The sequence below is a fragment of the Penaeus vannamei genome, chromosome 18 (assembly GCF_042767895.1).
Source record: "Penaeus vannamei isolate JL-2024 chromosome 18, ASM4276789v1, whole genome shotgun sequence".
NCBI lineage: Eukaryota > Metazoa > Arthropoda > Malacostraca > Decapoda > Penaeidae > Penaeus > Penaeus vannamei.
Window position 1 is genome coordinate 27,289,508 of NC_091566.1, and position 18,313 is coordinate 27,307,820.

The 18,313-nt window shown below is 39.5% G+C and overlaps 1 long non-coding RNA gene across 1 annotated transcript; it reads right to left on the reverse strand.

The window, feature by feature from the left end:
* Positions 1-349: 349 nt before the first annotated feature.
* Positions 350-12,379, reverse strand: LOC138864736 (uncharacterized). Its single transcript, XR_011399233.1, has 4 exons — positions 12,245-12,379; positions 6,851-6,936; positions 5,473-5,605; positions 350-473 (listed from the first exon to the last, which is right to left on the reverse strand). It is a non-coding gene; the product is annotated as an uncharacterized lncRNA (long non-coding RNA).
* Between the last annotated feature and the right edge of the window lie 5,934 nt (positions 12,380-18,313).

An 18,313-nucleotide genomic window follows, 5' to 3' on the forward strand; every position in this document is an offset into this window, starting at 1 on the left:
TACAGAAAGACAAACAGATAGATAGATCTACATATAAAGCATAACGATTCTCTCTATTCCTCTTCCTCTACATCTCCGTCTTCGCCCTTGTCTTCCTCTCCCCCTCTCCCTCCCTCCCTTTCTCTCTCTCTCTTTCTGATCTCCCTTCTTCCCATCTCCCCTTTCTCTGTCTCTTTTCCGCTTTCTCTTTTTGTACGAGAGGAATGTCTGTTCCAGAAGGGGGGGGGACATACCGAAACACGAAATGACTAAATAAGATAATGAAATAGAATAGACAAAGGACCATATAAAAAGTGAGAATATTTTTAAAATGGATAAATTACATATGTTTTTCCTGTCGGATTCTCACCTCTCTCCGCTCACTGAGTCTGCATCTAACCGCGTCCTCCTTCTGTCTAACCAAGCTAGGGCAAGCACATGTCACGCTGGGGACCTTGGCTTGGCGCAGAATGTTTTTACCAAGATATTCGTAGCTAAAAGAGAGAAAAAAAACAATAGAGAAAGATATACAACCAGAAATTTGAATGAAAAAATTGAGTAAAAAAAAAAAAAAAAAAACGTTAAAAACTCCAAATAATAAAGAGAACGATATGTTCGTATATAGATAGACACGTATATATATATATATATATATATATATATATATATATATATATAGATAGATAGATAGATAGATAGATAGATAGATAGACACGTATACATACATATATAGATAGAAAGAGATAGTCATGATAGAATCTACATATAAAACAAAATGTGATAGCATGTTCACCCTCGTCTGTGCCGACTGTAGACCTATAATCAAAAAAGTTTCATATATCATAGTCATTTGTTAATACAGTACGTAATATACTTTATAACTAAACAGAACGAAACATTATCTCCCTCTCATTCTCCCTCCATCTCTCTCTCTCTCTTTCTCTCTCTCTCCCTCTCCCTCCCTACCACTCTCCTTCCCTATCACTCTCCCTCTCACTCTACCTCACTCTCCTTTTCTCCCTTCCTACCTCCTTCCCTTCCTCATCTCCCTTCTTCCCTCCTCTCCCTTCTCTATCCCTCTACCGCCTTCTCTTTTTTAACGGAAAAGAAACCTGTCGCAGGAGGGGGGGGGCGGTGGATAAGGTTAGATGTGTTTGCTTGCGTTACATTTGTTTCTAAGAAGAAAAGAAAAAAACATACAAAGAGAGAGAGAGACAGAGAAACCACTGAATACCATTGAGTGCTCTACTAGCCATTGGTAAGACAGAATAATAGAGATTAGTTTTGAGATAATTGAAAAAAAAGATTAACATAGACAATTTGCACAAAGAACAGCTGTTTTTTGTTTTTGTGTTCGGTCTTTTACTTTTTTCTTTATTTTTCCTTCTTTTTCTTGTGTACTGTGTTTCTATCTATGCATCAACTGTTTATTTATTTATTTCAAACTGTTATTTGTATTTCTTTCTTTTGTCATTCTCTTTCTATCCCCTTCTTTCCATCCCCCTTTTGATCTGTGCTTCCCCAATCCCTACGTCGGTTTCTCTCTCTCTCTCTCTCTCTCTCTCTCTCTCTCTCTCTCTCTCTCTCTCTCTCTCTCCCTCTGCTTCTCTCTCTCTCTCCCTTTATCTCACTCTCTCTTTCTCTCCCTTTATCTCTCTCTCTCTTTCTCTCCCTCCCTCTTTCTCTTTCCCTCCCTCCCTCTCTCTCTCTCTCACAGATCAATGAAATAGAATAAACAACGTATACAGAAAGTGAGAATGAAAGCCAAGGAAAACCTAAACAAACAAATGCGAGGAGAGAGAGAGAGAGAGAGAGAGAGAGAGAGAGAGAGAGAGAGAGAGAGAGAGAGAGAGAGAGAGAGAGAGAGAGAGAGAGAGAGAGAGACGATATGTTCATATATAGGTAGACATGTGGGCATGCATACAAATAGAAAGATAAACAGATATATAGATCTATATATGAAGCATAATGAATCTCTCTCTCTCTCACTCTCACTCTCTCTCTCTCTCTCTCTCTCTCTCTCTCTCTCTCTCTCTCTCTCTCTCTCTTCCTCTGTAGTGCCCAATTAATTCATCTTTACTGATCCCTGTTTATCTTAGTCATCAGAACTTTACTTTGAGATAAAAGTATCATGGTGCAGGGTAACCAAAACATTCACAATACTATTACAATTAAAGGAACAGTCAAATTAGAAAAAAAAAACATTAAAAGCATGCCACGGGGCAAAACAATAAAAGCATGCCACAGGGCAAAACAATAAACGGAAGGAAAGAGAGAGAGGACAAAACATTAAACGGAACAGCATCCCACAAAACATAAAACAACGAACAAACAAAGTCGGAAGTAAAGGCCAAACCCTCAGCCACATATACCCACATAGCTATTAAGCAGTTATTCCTGTGCCAGTTAAGAATTGTGCTTTGATAAAAACCTATAACGCTATAATACTTATCTTGAGAACGTGGGTGGATCACGGCAGAATCAAAACACCGGCCGAAAAGACGACAAAAACCCTGCGACCTGCTCCAGCTAAAAATCCAACAGGAGTGATGGCTCTCAACAAATACTTATACCCTAACCACCCTAAGAAAATAAAAAATGGGTATGTGGTGTCTGGCAGTGGCGCCAACGTGGAACGACCATCAAACGCAGGGAATGACCTCATATACTGAGGCACAACGAATAAAAAGCCCCAACGGCGGCCAAGAGTAAAACAAGTGACTCCCAAAACATCTAATAAAAGAACAAACAAATCAAAGACTAAAACAAGCAAACAAGTAACGAGAAAACTAGTAAAATGTGCGAATAAACGAGTAAACGAAGATTGCCAGACCAGCAAGCAGCAGCACGAAAACAACCTCGAGCTCCCATCTACTACAACCTCTTCCTCCACGTCTTCATCTTCGTCTTTGTCTGTCTTCGTATTCGCCTTCGTATTCGCTTTCCTCTCCCTCTCTCCCTCCCTTTCTTTCTCTTTCTGGTCTCCCTTCTTCCCATCTCCCCTTTCTCTGTCTCTCTTCCGCCTTCTCTTTTTGTACGAGAGAGAAATATCTGTCGCAGAAGGGGGGGGGTCTATTGGGGAACGTTACCGAAACACGAACCAAATGAATACAATAAACAAATTAGTATAGAAAAAGTGAGAATGATGAAAAAAATACTAAAGTTAGATTTTTTACGCCATATTTGTATTTATATATATAAAAAAAATGATAAAGAGACAAGAGAAATTTGAAAGCAAAATCGAAACAAACAAATGCGAGAAGAGAGAGAGACAGAGCTAGACAGCAATACGTTCATATATTGAGATACATGTAGACGTACAGATAGACAGACGGGTATATAGATATATAGAGAAATTGACAGATAGATGAAGTCATGATAGGTTCCACATATAAAACATCACGAATGGTGGTATGTTCGCCTGACTCTATGCAGACTGTAGACATAATAATGACAATTATAGAAATTAGCTTCATTTGTTGTTAATAATATACCTCATGATTTCCAAAGCGAAGAGGGTGGCCTACGTGCGACTTGGCGAACGTGGGAATGAGAAAAGGGATAAAGTTAGATATGTTTTTCCCGCTATGTTTGTATCAATATAAAGATAGATAAATAAAACAACGAGTAAGAAATCCAAGCAAAATATAAACAAATGCGAAAAGAGAAAGTGGGAAAGAGAGAGAGAGAGGTAGAGAGAAAGGGGGAGGGGGTGAGAGAGGAAGAGAAAGAGACAGAAATATGTATAGATAGACATTTAGATATATATACAGACAGATAGATAGTCAGATGGTTACAGAGACAGATAAAGAGAGAGAGTTATGATAATATCTACATATACAACATCATGAATGATAGCATGTTCAGCCTCGTCTATCCCGACTGTAGACCTACAATTATAATAGTTCTATAAAGGACGATTTCTATCTATGCGAGGTTTACGTGGCTATATAAACTGCATTTATAACATCCCTTCCTCTCCCTCCCTCCTTCCCCCTCTCCATCTCTCGCTCTCTCTCTCTCTCTCTCTCTCTCTCTCTCTCTCTCTCTCTCCCTCTCTCTTTCTGATCTCCCTTCTTCCCATATCCCTTTTCTCTGTCTCTTTTCCGCCTTCTCTCTCTCTCTCTCTCTTTCGTTAAAGATATAAGTGAATATTATGTCGAGAATAATGATCGCATGTAGAAGCAAAAGCATATCTAAGCTACGAAAGAGAGAGAGAGGGAGATGACGATATGTCCATATATAGATAGACATGTAGACATACATATATATAAATAGATAGATAGATAAATACATGAAGAGAGAGTTATGATAGGATCTGTATATAAAATATAATGAATTATAAGATGTTTAGCCTAGTCTTTGCCGACTGTCGACCTACAATCATAACATTTATATAAATTTTACTTATTGTTGTTAATAAAGATACGTAACCAACTTCATGATTAAAACAAAACCAAAAGGGAGGCCTACGTGTGACTCCACACTTGGCATGGAACGGTCTCGAACGCGGGCCTCGGGGAATCCCCAGCCACACCGTTAACCGTTCCTCCACCCGGACGATGTCTACTTATGTCCGGTTTCGGAGGGTTTATAAAGTATGCATTTATATTATTATCTCTTTCTCTCCTTCTCTCTCTCTCCCTATCTCTTCCTCTTCCTCTCCCTATCTCTCTTCCTCCTTAACACCCCTCCTCTCTCTCTTTCCCTAACCTCTCCCTCCCTACCTCTCTTTCTCAGTCTTCCTCTCTCTCTCCCTCTCCTTCCTCTCTCTCCCTCCCTCTTTCTCAGTCTTCCTCTCTCTCTCCCTCTCTTTCTTCCTCTCTCTCCCTCCCTCTTTCTCTCTTCGCAATCTCCATTCTTCCCTCCTCCCTCTACTCTTTCCCTCTACCTTCTTTTTCTTACTAGACCCAAGTAATAATTGAACAGAAGAATGAAATAGAATAAATAACGTGTATAGAAAGTGAAAATGAAAAAAATATGTAAGATGTATTTTCCGTTATGTTTGTATCTATATAAATAAACAAATAAAATAACGAGTAAGAAATCCAAGGAAAAGCTAAATAAACAAATGCAAGAAGCGAGAGAGAAAGAGAGAGAGACGGCAATATATTCATATATATAGAAACATGTGGACATGCATACAGAAAGACAAACAGATAGATAGATCTACATATAAAGCATAACGATTCTCTCTCTTCCTCTTCCTCTACGTCTCCGTCTTCGCCTTTGTCTTCCTCTCCCTCTCTCCCTCCCTTTCTCTCTCTCTCTTTCTGATCTCCCTTCTTCCCATCTCCCCTTTCTCTGTCTCTTTTCCGCTTGCTCTTTTGTACGAGAGAGAAATGTCTGTTCCAGAAGGGGGGGGGGGGGGGCATACCGAAACACGAAATGACTAAATAAGATAATGAAATAGAATAGACAAAGGACCATATAAAAAGTGAGAATATTTTTAAAATGGATAAACTAGATATGTTTTTACTGTCGGATTCTCACCTCTCTCCGCTCAGCCAGTGACTGAGTCTGCATCTAACCGCGTCCTCCTTCTGTCTAAACCAAGCTAGGGCAAGCACATGTCACGCTGGGGACCTTGGCTTGGCGCAGAATGTTTTTACCAACATATTCGTAGCTAAAAAAGAAAAAAAAAACAATAGAGAAAGAGATACAAACAGATATTTGAATGAAAAAATTGAGGAAAAAAAAAAAAGTTAAAAACTCCAAATAATAAAGAGAACGATATGTTCGTATATAGATAGACACTTATAAATAAATAAAAATAGATAGATAGATAGACACGTATATATACATATATATAGATGGAAAGAGATAGTCATAATAGGATATACATATAAAAGAAAATGAGTGATAGCATGTTCACCCTAGTCTGTGCCGACCGTAGACCTATAATCAAAAAAGTTTCATATATCATAGTCATTTGTTAATACAGTACGTAATATACTTTATAATTAAACAGAACGAAACATTATCTCCCTCTCATTCTCCCTCCCTCACTCTCTCTCTCCCTCCCTCACTACCACTCTCCCTCTCCCTTCCTCCCTTCCTACCTCCTTCCCTTCCTCATCTCCCTTCTTCCCTCCTCTCCCTTCTCTATCCCTCTTCCGCCTTCTCTTTTTTTTTACGAAAAAGAAACCTGTCGCAGAAAGGGGGGGCGGATCGGTGGATAAGGTTAGATGTGTTTGCTTGCCTTACATTTGTATCTAAAGAAAAAAAAAATAAAAGAAAAATCGGAATGAAAGAAACATAAATAAAGTGATAATAATGATAAAAATAAAACAACGAGTAAGAAACCGAAGCAAAACCTAAACAATGTCAAAGAGAGAGAGAGAGAGAGAGAGAGAGAGAGAGAGAGAGAGAGAGAGAGAGAGAGAGAGAGAGAGAGAGAGAGAGAGAGAGAGAGAGAGAGAGAGAGAGAAAGTCTATCTATATATGTTCATATATAGATAGACATGTAGAGAGACAGAGATAGATAGATGGGTACATAGATAGATAAAGAGAGAGTCATGATAGGATCTGCATATGACAGCACGTTCAGCCTCGTTTATGCCGACTGTAGACCAATAACATTATCTCTTCCTCTCATTCTCTCTCTTCCTCTACCTCTCCCTTTCCCTCCCTCTCCCTCTCTCTTCCTCTCCCTCCCTCTCCCCCTCCCTTCTTCCCTCCCTCTCTCTTCATATATTGATAGACATATAGACGTACAGCCAGACAGGTGAACAGATAAATTTATAGAGAAATGACAGATAGATAAAGAGAAAGTCATAATAAGTTCCACAAATAAAACATCATGAATGGTGATATGTTCGCCTGACTCTATGCAGACTGTAGACATAATAATGACAATTATAGAAATTACCTTCATTTGTTGTTAATAATATAATTCATGATTTACAAAGCGAAGAGGATGGCCTACGTGCGACTTGGCATGAAACAGTCTCGAACCTGGGAATGAGAAAAAGGGATTAAGTTAGATGTGTTTTTCCGCTATATTTGTATCTATATAAAGATAAACAAGTAAAACAACGAGTAAGAAAGCCAAGTAAAACATAAGCAAACAAATACGAAAAGGAAAAGTGGGAAAGAGAGAGAGAGAGAGAGAAAAGGGGGGGGGGAAATATATATACAGACAGACAGATAGATAGATAGATGGTTACAAAGATAGATAAAAAGAGTTATGATAGGATCTACATATAAAACATCATGAATGACAACATGTTCTGCCTAGTCAGTCCCGACTCTAGACCTATAATTATAAGTTCTTTAAAGGACGAATTCTATCCATTACGTGGCTATATAAACTGCATTTGTAACATTCTTCCTCTCCCTCTTCCTCACTCCCTCCCCCTCTCCATCTTCCTCCCCCCCCCCTCTCTCTCTCTCTCTCTCTCTCTCTCTCTCTCCCTCCTTCCCTTCCTCTCTCTCTTTCTGATCTCCCTTCTTCCCATCTCCCCTTTCTCTGTCTCTTTTCCACCTTCTCTCTCTCTCTCTCTCTCTCTTTCGTTAAAGATGTAAGGGAATGTTATATGTCTAGAATAATGATCGCATGTATAAACAAAATCATATCTAAGCTACGAAAGAGAGAGAGAGAGAGAGAGAGAGAGAGAGAGAGAGAGAGAGAGAGAGAGAGAGAGAGAGAAAGAGAGAGGGCGATATGCCCATATATAGATATACATGTAGACAGATAGATCAATAGATAGAAAAATAGATACATGAAGAGAGAGGGTCATGATAGGATCTGTATATAAAACAATGAATTATAACATGTTTAGCCTAGTCTTTTTCGACTGTCGACGTACAATCATAACATTTATATAAATTTTACTTATTGTTGTTAATAAAGATACGTAACCAACTTCATGATTAAAACAAAACCAAAAGGGAGGCCTACGTGTGACTCCACACTTGGCATGGAACGGTCTCGAACGCGGGCCTCGGGGAATCCCCAGCCACACCGTTAACCGTTCCTCCACCCGGACGATCTCTACTTATGTCCAGTTTAGGAGGGTTTAAAAACTATGTATCTATGACATTATCTCTTTCACCTACTCTCCTTCTTTCTCTCTCCCCCCTCCCTCCCTACCACTCTCCCTCTTCCTCTCCCTATCACTCTCCCTCTCCCTGTATCTCACTCTCCATTCCTCCCTTCCTACCTCCTTCCCTCACTCTCCCTTCTTCCCTCCTCCCCCTTCTCTATCCCTTTTCCGTATTCTCTTTTTTTACGAAAAAAAAAACTGTCGCATAAGGGGGGGGCGGGGGGGAATGTATACCGAAACAAGAAATAAATGAATAGAATAAGGAAATAGAATAAACAAACGAGTATAGAAAAGAGGGAATGATTGAAAAATGGATAAGGTTAGATGTGTTTGCTTGCGTTAGATTTGTACCTAGATTAAGAAGAAAAACAAAGAAAGATACAGACAGAGAAATTTGAAAGAAAAATCGGAATGAAACAAAGAAATGAAAAAATAAACAAATAAAACAACCAGTAAGAAACCCCTGCAAAACCTAAACAAATGCCAGAGAGACAGAGATAGAGAGAGAGAGACGGCATATGAAACATAATGAATGATAGCATGTTCAGCCTCGTTTATGCTGAGAGTAGACCTATAACATCATCTCTTCCTCTCTCTTTCTCTCTCTCTCTCTCTCTCTCTCTCACACACACACACACACACACACACACACACACACACACACACACACACACACACACACACACATCCTCCTTCCCTCCCTCCTTCCTCTCTTGCTCTCTTTCTCCCTCTCTCTCTCTCCCATCCCTCCCCTCCTCTCTCTCTCTCTCTTTCTCTCTCCGATGTCTCCTCTCTCTCTCTCTCTCTCTCTCTCTCTCTTTCTCTCTCTCTCTCTCTCTCTCTCTCTTCCTCATCTCCCTTCTTCCCTCTCTCCCTTCTTCCCTCTCTCCCTTCTTCCCTCTCTCCCTTCTTCCCTCTCTCCCTTCTTCCCTCTCTCCCTTCTTCCCTCCCGCCCTGCATTACTCCTTCTCTCTTTTTTTCTCTTCCTCATCTCCCTCCTCCTCTCCTTCCCCCACTTTGTCCCTCTTCCACTTTCACTTTTTTACGAGGAAGCCACGTCTGTCGCAGGAGGGGGGGGGAGGGGAGAGAGGGAGGGGGGAGGTTGGGGATATATAAATATAAAAAGTGAGAATGAATGAGAAAGTTAAATGTGTTTTTTTCTACGACACATTTGTATTTAAAAAGAGAGAATGACATAGAGTGAGGAAATAAAAAGAAAAATCTGAGGAAAAAAATGTAATGAAAATGCGAAACCAAAGTAAAACATAAACAAATAAATGCCAGAAGGGAAGGAGAGAGAGAGAGAGACAGAGAAACCACTGAATACCATTAAGTGCTCTACTAGCCATTGGTAAGACAGAATAATAGAGATTAGTTTTGAGATATTTTTTTAAAAACTATTAGTATAGACAATTTGCACAAAGAACAGCTGTTTTTTGTTTTTGTTTTCGGTCTTTTACTTTTTTCTTTATTTTTCCTTCTTTTTCTTGTGTACTGTGTTTCTATCTATGTATCAGCTGTTTATTTCTTTCAAACTGTTATTTGTATTTCTTTTATCATTCTCTTTCTATCCTCTTCTGTCTCCCCCTCTTTCCATCCCCCCCTTTGGATCTGTGCTTCCACAATCCTCACGTCGGTTTCTCTCTCTCTCTCTCTCTCTCTCTCTCTCTCTCTCTCTCTCTCTCTCTCTCTCTCTCTCTCTCTCTCTCTCTCTCTCTCTCTCTCTCTTCTTCTTCTTCTTCTTCTTCTTCTTCTTCTTCCCATCTCCCCTTTCTCTGTCTCTTTTCCGCCTTTTCTTTTTGTACGAGAGAGAAACATTTGTCGCAGAAGGGGGGGGGTCTATTGGGGAACGTTACCGAAACACGAACCAAATGAATAGAATAAACAAATTAGTATAGAAAAAGTGAGAATGGTGAAAAAAATACTAAAGAGATTTTTACGCCATATTTGTATCTATATAAAAAAAAGAAAAACAAAAAAGGATAAAGACACAGAGAAGTTTGAAAGCAAAATCGAAACAAACAAATGCGAGAAGAGAGAGAGAGAGACAGACAGAAAGACAGACGGCAATATCTTCATATATAGATAGACATAGACTTACAGATAGATATGCAGATAGATATATAGATATATAGAGAAATGGACAGATGAAGAATCATAATAGGTTCCACATATAAAACATCACGAATGGTGCTATGTTCGCCTGACTCTATGCAGACTGTAAACATAATAATGACAATTATAGAAATTATCTTCATTTGTTGTTAATAACATAACCCTTGATTTACAAAGCGAAGAGGGTGGCCTACGTGCGACTTGGCATGAAACAGTCTCGAACGTGGGAATGAAAAAAAGGGATAAATTAGTGTGTTTTCCCGCTATATTTGTATCTCTAAAAAGATTTTTAAAAATGAATATACTAAAACAACAAGTAAGAAACCCAGGCAAAACATAAACAAACAAATGCGAAAGGAAAAGTGGGAGAGAGAGAGGGGGGGTAGAGAGAAAGGGGGTTTGAGAGAGGAAAAGAAAGAGAGAGAGAATATGTATAAATAGATATGTAGACATATAAGGCAGACAGATAGATAGATGGTTACAAAGATAAATAAAGAGAGAGTTATGATAGGATCTGCATATAAGACAATGAATGACAGCATGTTCAGCCTCGTCAATCCCGACCGTAGACCTACAATTATAAAAGTTCTGTAAAGGACGATTTCTATCTATGCGATGTTTCTGTGGCTATATAAACTGCATTTACAACATCTCTTCCTCTCCCTCTCCCTCTCTCCCTCCCCCCCCCTCTCTCTCTCTCTCTCTCTCTCTCTCTCTCTCTCTCTCTCTCTCTCTCTCTCTCTCTCTCTCTCTCTCCATTCCTCTCTTTCTGATCTCCCTTCTTCCCATCTCCCTTTTCTCTCTTTTCCGCCTTCTCTCTCTCTCTCTCTTTCGTTAAAGATATAAGTGAATATTATGTCGAGAATAATGATCGCATGTAGAAGCAAAAGCATATCTAAGCTACGAAAGAGAGAGAGAGGGAGATGACGATATGTCCATATATAGATAGACATGTAGACATACATATATATAAATAGATAGATAGATAAATGCATGAAGAGAGAGTTATAATAGGATCTGTATATAAAATATAATTAATTATAAGATGTTTAGCCTAGTATTTGCCGACTGTCGACCTACAATCATAACATAAATAAATAAATTTAAAAGGGAGGCCTACGTGTGACTCCACACTTGGCATGGAACGGTCTCGAACGCGGGCCTCGGGGAATCCCCAGCCACACCGTTAACCGTTCCTCCACCCGGACGATCTCTATTTATGTCTGGTTTACGTAGGTTTATAAACTATTCATAAATATTATTATCTCTTTCTCTCATTCTCTCTCTCTCCCTATCTCTTCCTCTTCCTCTCCCTATCTCTCTTCCTCCTTAACACCCCTCCTCTCTCTCTTTCCCTAACCTCTCCCTCCCTACCTCTCTTTCTCAGTCTTCCTCTCTCTCCCTCTCCTTCTTCCTCTCCCTCCCTCCCTCTTTCTCTCTTCGCAATCTCCATTCTTCCCTCCTCCCACTACTCTTTCCCTCTACCACCTTCTTTTTCTTACTAGACCCAAGTAATAATTGAACAGAAGAATGAAATAGAATAAATAACGTGTATAGAAAGTGAAAATGAAAAAAATATGTAAGATGTATTTTCCGTTATGTTTGTATCTATATAAATAAACAAATAAAATAACGAGTAAGAAATCCAAGGAAAAGCTAAATAAACAAATGCAAGAAGCGAGAGAGAAAGAGAGAGAGACGGCAATATATTCATATATATAGAAACATGTGGACATGCATACAGAAAGACAAACAGATAGATAGATCTACATATAAAGCATAACGATTCTCTCTCTTCCTCTTCCTCTACGTCTCCGTCTTCGCCCTTGTCTTCCTCTCCCTCTCTCCCTCCCTCCCTTTCTCTCTCTCTCTTTCTGATCTCCCTTCTTCCCATCTCCCCTTTCTCTGTCTCTTTTCCGCCTTCTCTTTTGTACGAGAGAGAAATGTCTGTTCCAGAAGGGGGGGGGGGGGCTGGGGAACGTACCGAAACACGAAATGACTAAATAAGATAATGAAATAGAATAAACAAAGGACCATATAAAAAGGGAGAATATTTTTAAAATGGATAAATCAGATAAATGTTTTTCCTGTCGGATTCTCACCTCTCTCCGCTCAGCCAGTGACTGAGCCTGCATCTAACCGCGTCCTCCTTCTGTCTAAACCAAGCTAGGGCAAGCACATGTCACGCTGGGGACCTTGGCTTGGTGCAGAATGTTTTTACCAACATATTCGTAGCTAAAAGAAAAAAAACAGAGAAAGAGATACAAACAGATATTTGAATGAAAAAATTGAGTAAAAAAAAAAAAAAAAAAAAAAAAAACGTTAAAAACTCCAAATCATAAAGAGAACGATATGTTCGTATATAGATAGACACTTATAAATAAATAAAAATAGATAGATAGATAGACACGTATATATACATATATATAGATGGAAAGAGATAGTCATAATAGGATATACATATAAAAGAAAATGAGTGATAGCATGTTCACCCTCGTCTGTGCCAACCGTAGACCTATAATCAAAAAAGTTCATATATCATAGTCATTTGTTAATACAGTACGTAATATACTTTACAATTAAACAGAACGAAACATTATCTCTCATTCTCCCTCCCTCACTCTCTCTCTCCCTCCCTCACTACCACTCTCCCTCTCCCTTACTCCCTTCCTACCTCCTTCCCTTCCTCATCTCCCTTCTTCCCTCCTCTCCCTTCTCTATCCCTCTTCCGCCTTCTCTTTTTGTTACGGAAGAGAAACCTGTCGCAGAAAGGGGGGGGGGGGGATCGGTGGATAAGGTTAGATGTGTTTGCTTGCCTTACATTTGTATCTAAAGAAAAAAAAATAAAAGAAAAATCGGAATGAAAGAAACATAAATAAAGTGATAATAATGATAATAAAACAACGAGTAAGAAACCGAAGCAAAACCTAAACAATGTCAAAGAGAGAGAGAGAGAGAGAGAGAGAGAGAGACAGAGAGAGAGAGAGAGAGAGAGAGAGAGAGAGAGAGAGAGAGAGAGAGAGAAAGTCTATCTATATATGTTCATATATAGATAGACATGTAGAGAGACAGAGATAGATAGATGGATACATAGATAGATAAAGAGAGAGTCATGATAGGATCTGCATATGACAGCACGTTCAGCCTCGTTTATGCCGACTGTAGACCAATAACATTATCTCTTCCTCTCATTCTCTCTCTTCCTCTACCTCTCCCTTTCCCTCCCTCTCCCTCTCTCTTCCTCTCCCTCCCTCTCCCCATCCCTTCTTCCCTCCCTCTCTCTTCATATATTGATAGACATATAGACGTACATCCAGACAGGCAGACAGGTGAACAGATAAATTTATAGAGAAATGACAGATAGATATAGAGAAAGTCATAATAGGTTCCACATATAAAACATCACGAATGGTGGTATGTTCGCCTGACTCTATGCAGACTGTAGACATAATAATGACAATCATAGAACAATTATAGAAATTATCTTCCTTTGTTGTTAATAATATAACATGATTTTCAAAGCGAAGAGGGTGGCCTACGTGCGACTTGGCATGGAACAGTCTCGAACGTGGGAATGAGGAAAAGGGATAAATTAGATGTGTTTTTTCCCCGTTATATTTATATCTATATAAAGATAAACAAGTAAAACAACGAGTAAGAAAGCCAAGTAAAACATAAGCAAACAAATGCGAAAAGGAAAAGTGGGAAAGAGAGAGAGGTAGAGAGAAAAGGGGGGGGGGAGATATATATACAGACAGACAGATAGATAGATAGATGGTTACAAAGATAGATAAAAAGAGTTATGATAGGATCTACATATAGAACATCATGAATGACAGCATGTTCTGCCTCGTCAATCCCGAGCGTAGACCTATAATCATAAAAGTTCTATAAAGGACGAATTCTATCAATGCGAGGATTACGTGGCTATATAAACTGCATTTGTAACATTCTTCCTCTCCCTCTTCCTCACTCCCTCCCCCTCTCCATCTTCCTCCCCCCCCCCCCTCTCTCTCTCTCTCTCTCTCTCTCTCTCTCTCTCTCTCTCTCTCTCTCTTTCTCTCTATCTCTCTCTCTCTAACTCCCTCCCTCCCTGTCTCTCTCTTTCTGATCTCCCTTCTTCCCATCCTCCCCTTCTGTGTCTTTCCACCTTCTCTCTCTCTCTCTCTCTCTCTGTCTTTCGTTAAAGATGTAAGTGAATGTTATATGTGTAGAATAATGATCGCATGTATAAACAAGAGCATATCTAAGCTACGAAAGAGAGAGAGAGAGAGAGAGAGAGAGAGAGAGAGAGAGAGAGAGAGAGAGAGAGAGAGAGAGAGAGAGAGAGAGAGAGAGTTAGGAGATGGTGATATGCCCATATATAGATATACATGTAGACAGATAGATCAATAGATAGAAAAATAGATACATGGATAGGGTCATGATAGGATCTGTATAAAAAACAATGAATTATGTTTAGCCTAGTCTTTTTCGACTGTCGACGTACAATCATAACATTTATATAAATTTTACTTATTGTTGTTAATAAAGATACGTAACCAACTTCATGATTAAAACAAAACCAAAAGGGAGGCCTACGTGTGACTCCACACTTGGCATGGAACGGTCTCGAACGCGGGCCTCGGGGAATCCCCAGCCACACCGTTAACCGTTCCTCCACCCGGACGATCTCTATTTACGGGAGGTTTAGGTGGGGTTATAAACTATGCATTAGTATTATTATCTCTTCCTCTCATTCTCTCTCTCCCCATCTCTTCCTCTTCCTCTCCCTATCTCTCTTCCTCCTTAACACCCCTCCTCTCTCTCTTTCCCTAACCTCTCCCTCCCTACCTCTCTTTCTCAGTCTTCCTCTCTCTCTCCCTCTCCTTCCTCTCTCTCCCTCTCCTTCCTCTCTCTCCCTCCCTCTTTCTCAGTCTTCCTCTCTCTCTCCCTCTCTTTCTTCCTCTCTCACCCTCCCTCTTTCTCTCTTCGCAATCTCCATTCTTCCCTTCTCCCTCTACTCTTTCCCTCTACCACCTTCTTTTACTTACTAGACCCAAGTAATAATCGAACAGAAGAATGAAATAGAATAAATAACGTGTATAGAGAGTGAAAATGAAAAAAATATGTAAGATGTATTTTCCGTTATGTTTGTATCTATATAAATAAACAAACAAAATAACGAGTAAGAAACCCAAGGAAAAGCTAAATAAACAAATGCATGAAGCGATAGAAAGAGAGAGAGAGACGGCAATATATTCATATATAAACATGTGGACATGCATACAGAAAGACAAACAGATAGATCTACTTATAAAGCATAGCGATTCTCTCTCTTCCTCTTCCTCTACGTCTCCGTCTTCGCCCTTGTCTTCCTCTCCCTCTCTCCCTCCCTCCCTTTCTCTCTCTCTCTTTCTGATCTCCCTTCTTCCCATCTCCGTTAACCGTTCCTCCACCCGACCGATCTCTGTTTATGTGAGGTTTTGGCTGGTTTATAAACTATGTATTTATGGCGTTATCTCTTCCACTCATTCTCCCTCTCTCTCTCCCTCCCCCTCCCTCCCTACCACTCTCCCTCTTCCTCTCCCTATCACTCTCCCTCTCCCTCTATCTCACTCTCCCTTCTTCCCATCTCCCCTTTCTCTGTCTCTTTTCCGCCTTCTCTTTTTGTACGAGAGAGAAACATCTGTCGCAGAAGGGGGGGGGGGGTCTATTGGGGAACGTTACCGACACACGAAACAATTGAATAGAATACGGAAATAGAATAAACAAAGGAGTATAGAAAAAGTGAGAATGATGAAAAAATACTAAAGTTAGATTTGTTTTTTTACGCCATATTTGTATCTATATGAAAAAGAAAAAGAAAAAGATAGAGAGACAGAGAAATTTGAAAGAAATGAAAATGTTAAGAGAGTGGAAAAATAAATAAGACAACTAGTATCAAACACAAGCAATATCTAACCAAACAAATGCGAGAAGAGAGGTAGATAGAGAAAGACGGCAATATGTTCATATATTGATAGACATGTAGATGTACAGTCAGACAGATAGATAGATATATAGGGAAATGGACAAATAAATATAAAGTCATAATAGGTTCCATATATAAAACATCATGAAAGATGGTATGTTCGCCTGACTCTATGCAGACTGTAGACATAATAATGACAATTATAGAAATTACCTTCATTTGTTAATAATATACGTCATGATTTACAAAGCGAAGAGGATGGCCTACGTGCGACTTGGCATGAAACAGTCTCGAACCTGGGAATGAGAAAAAGGGATTAAGTTAGATGTGTTTTTTTCCGCTATATTTGTATCTATATAAAAATAAACAAATATAACAACGAGTAAGAAACCCAGGCAAAACATAAACAAACAAATACGAAAAGGAAAAGTGGGAAAGAGAGAGAGGTAGAGAGAAAAGGGGGGGGGGAGATATATATACAAACAGATAGATAGATAGATGGTTACAAAGATAGATAAAGTGAGAGTTATGATAGGATCTACATATAAAACATCATGAATGACAGCATGTTCAGCCTCGTCTATCCCGACTGTAGACCTATAATCATAAAAGTTCTACAAAGGACGATTTCTATCCATGCGAGGATTACGTGGCTATTTAAACTGCATTTGTAACATTCTTCCTCTCCCTCTTCCTCACTCCCCCCCCCCTTCTCTCTCTCTCTCTCTCTCTCTCTCTCTCTCTCTCTCTCTCTCTCTCTCTCTCTCTCTCTCTCTCTCTCTCTCTCTCTCCCTCTCCCTCCCTCCCTCTCTCTCTTTCTGACCTCCCTTCTTCCCATCTCCCCTTTCTCTGTCTCTTTTCCGGCTTCTCTCTCTCTCTCTAGTTAAAGATGTGAGTTAATGTTATATGTCTAGAATAATGATCGCATGTAGAAACAAAAGTATATCTAAGCTACGAAAGAGAAAGAGAGAGAGAGAGAGAGAGAGAGAGAGAGAGAGAGAGAGAGAGAGAGAGAGAGAGAGAGAGAGAGAGAGAGAGAGAGAGAGTTAGAAGGAGATGGCGATATGCCCATATATAGATATACATTTAGACTGATAGATCAATAGATAGAAAAAATAGATACATGAAGAGAGATAAGATCTGTATATAAAACAATGAATTATAACATGTTTAGCCTAGTCTTTTTCGACTGTCGACGTACAATCATAACATTTATATAAATTTTACTTATTGTTGTTAATAAAGATACGTAACCAACTTTATGATTCAAATAAATTTAAAAGGGAGGCCTACGTGTGACTCCACACTTGGCATGGAACGGTCTCGAACGCGGGCCTCGGGGAATCCCCAGCCACACCGTTAACCGTTCCTCCACCCGGACGATGTCTACTTATATCCGGTTTCGGAGGGTTTATAAAGTATGCATTTATATTATTATCTCTTCCTCTCATATTATTATCTCTTCCACTCATTTTCATTCTATCCTTATCCATATCCTTATCTCTTCCTCTTCCTCTCCCTCTCTCTCTTCCTGCCTACCCCCCCCCCTCTCTCTCTCTTTGCCTCCCTCTCTTAATCTTCCTCTCCCTTTCCTTCTTCCTCTCTCTTTCTCATCTCCCGTCCATTTCATTATAATTGAACATAATAATGAAATAGAATAAACAGCGTATATAGAAAGTGAAAGAAACAATGATAATATTAGATGTATTTTTTCCGTTATATTTGTATCTATATATAAATAAACAAATACAATAATGAGTAAGAAACCCAAGGAAAACCTAAACAAGCAAATGCGAGAAAAGAGAGAGAGAGAGAGACGGCGATATGTTCATATATATATAGACATGTCATGCATACATACAAAAAGACAAACAAACAGCTTAATGACTCTCTCTCTCTCTCTCTCTCTCTCTCTCTCTCTCTCTCTCTCTCTCTCTCTCTCTCTCTCTCTCTCTCTCTCTCTCTCTCTCTCTCTCTCTAACGTACGATGCACACTTATCTACAAACACATACGCGCGCGCGCACACACACACACACACATACACACACACACACACACACACACACACACACACACACAGACACACACACACACACACACACACACACACACACACACACACACACACACACACACACACACACCCCCACACACACACACACACACACACACACTAACGGAAGAAACATACTTACAAACACACACACACAAAAAAAA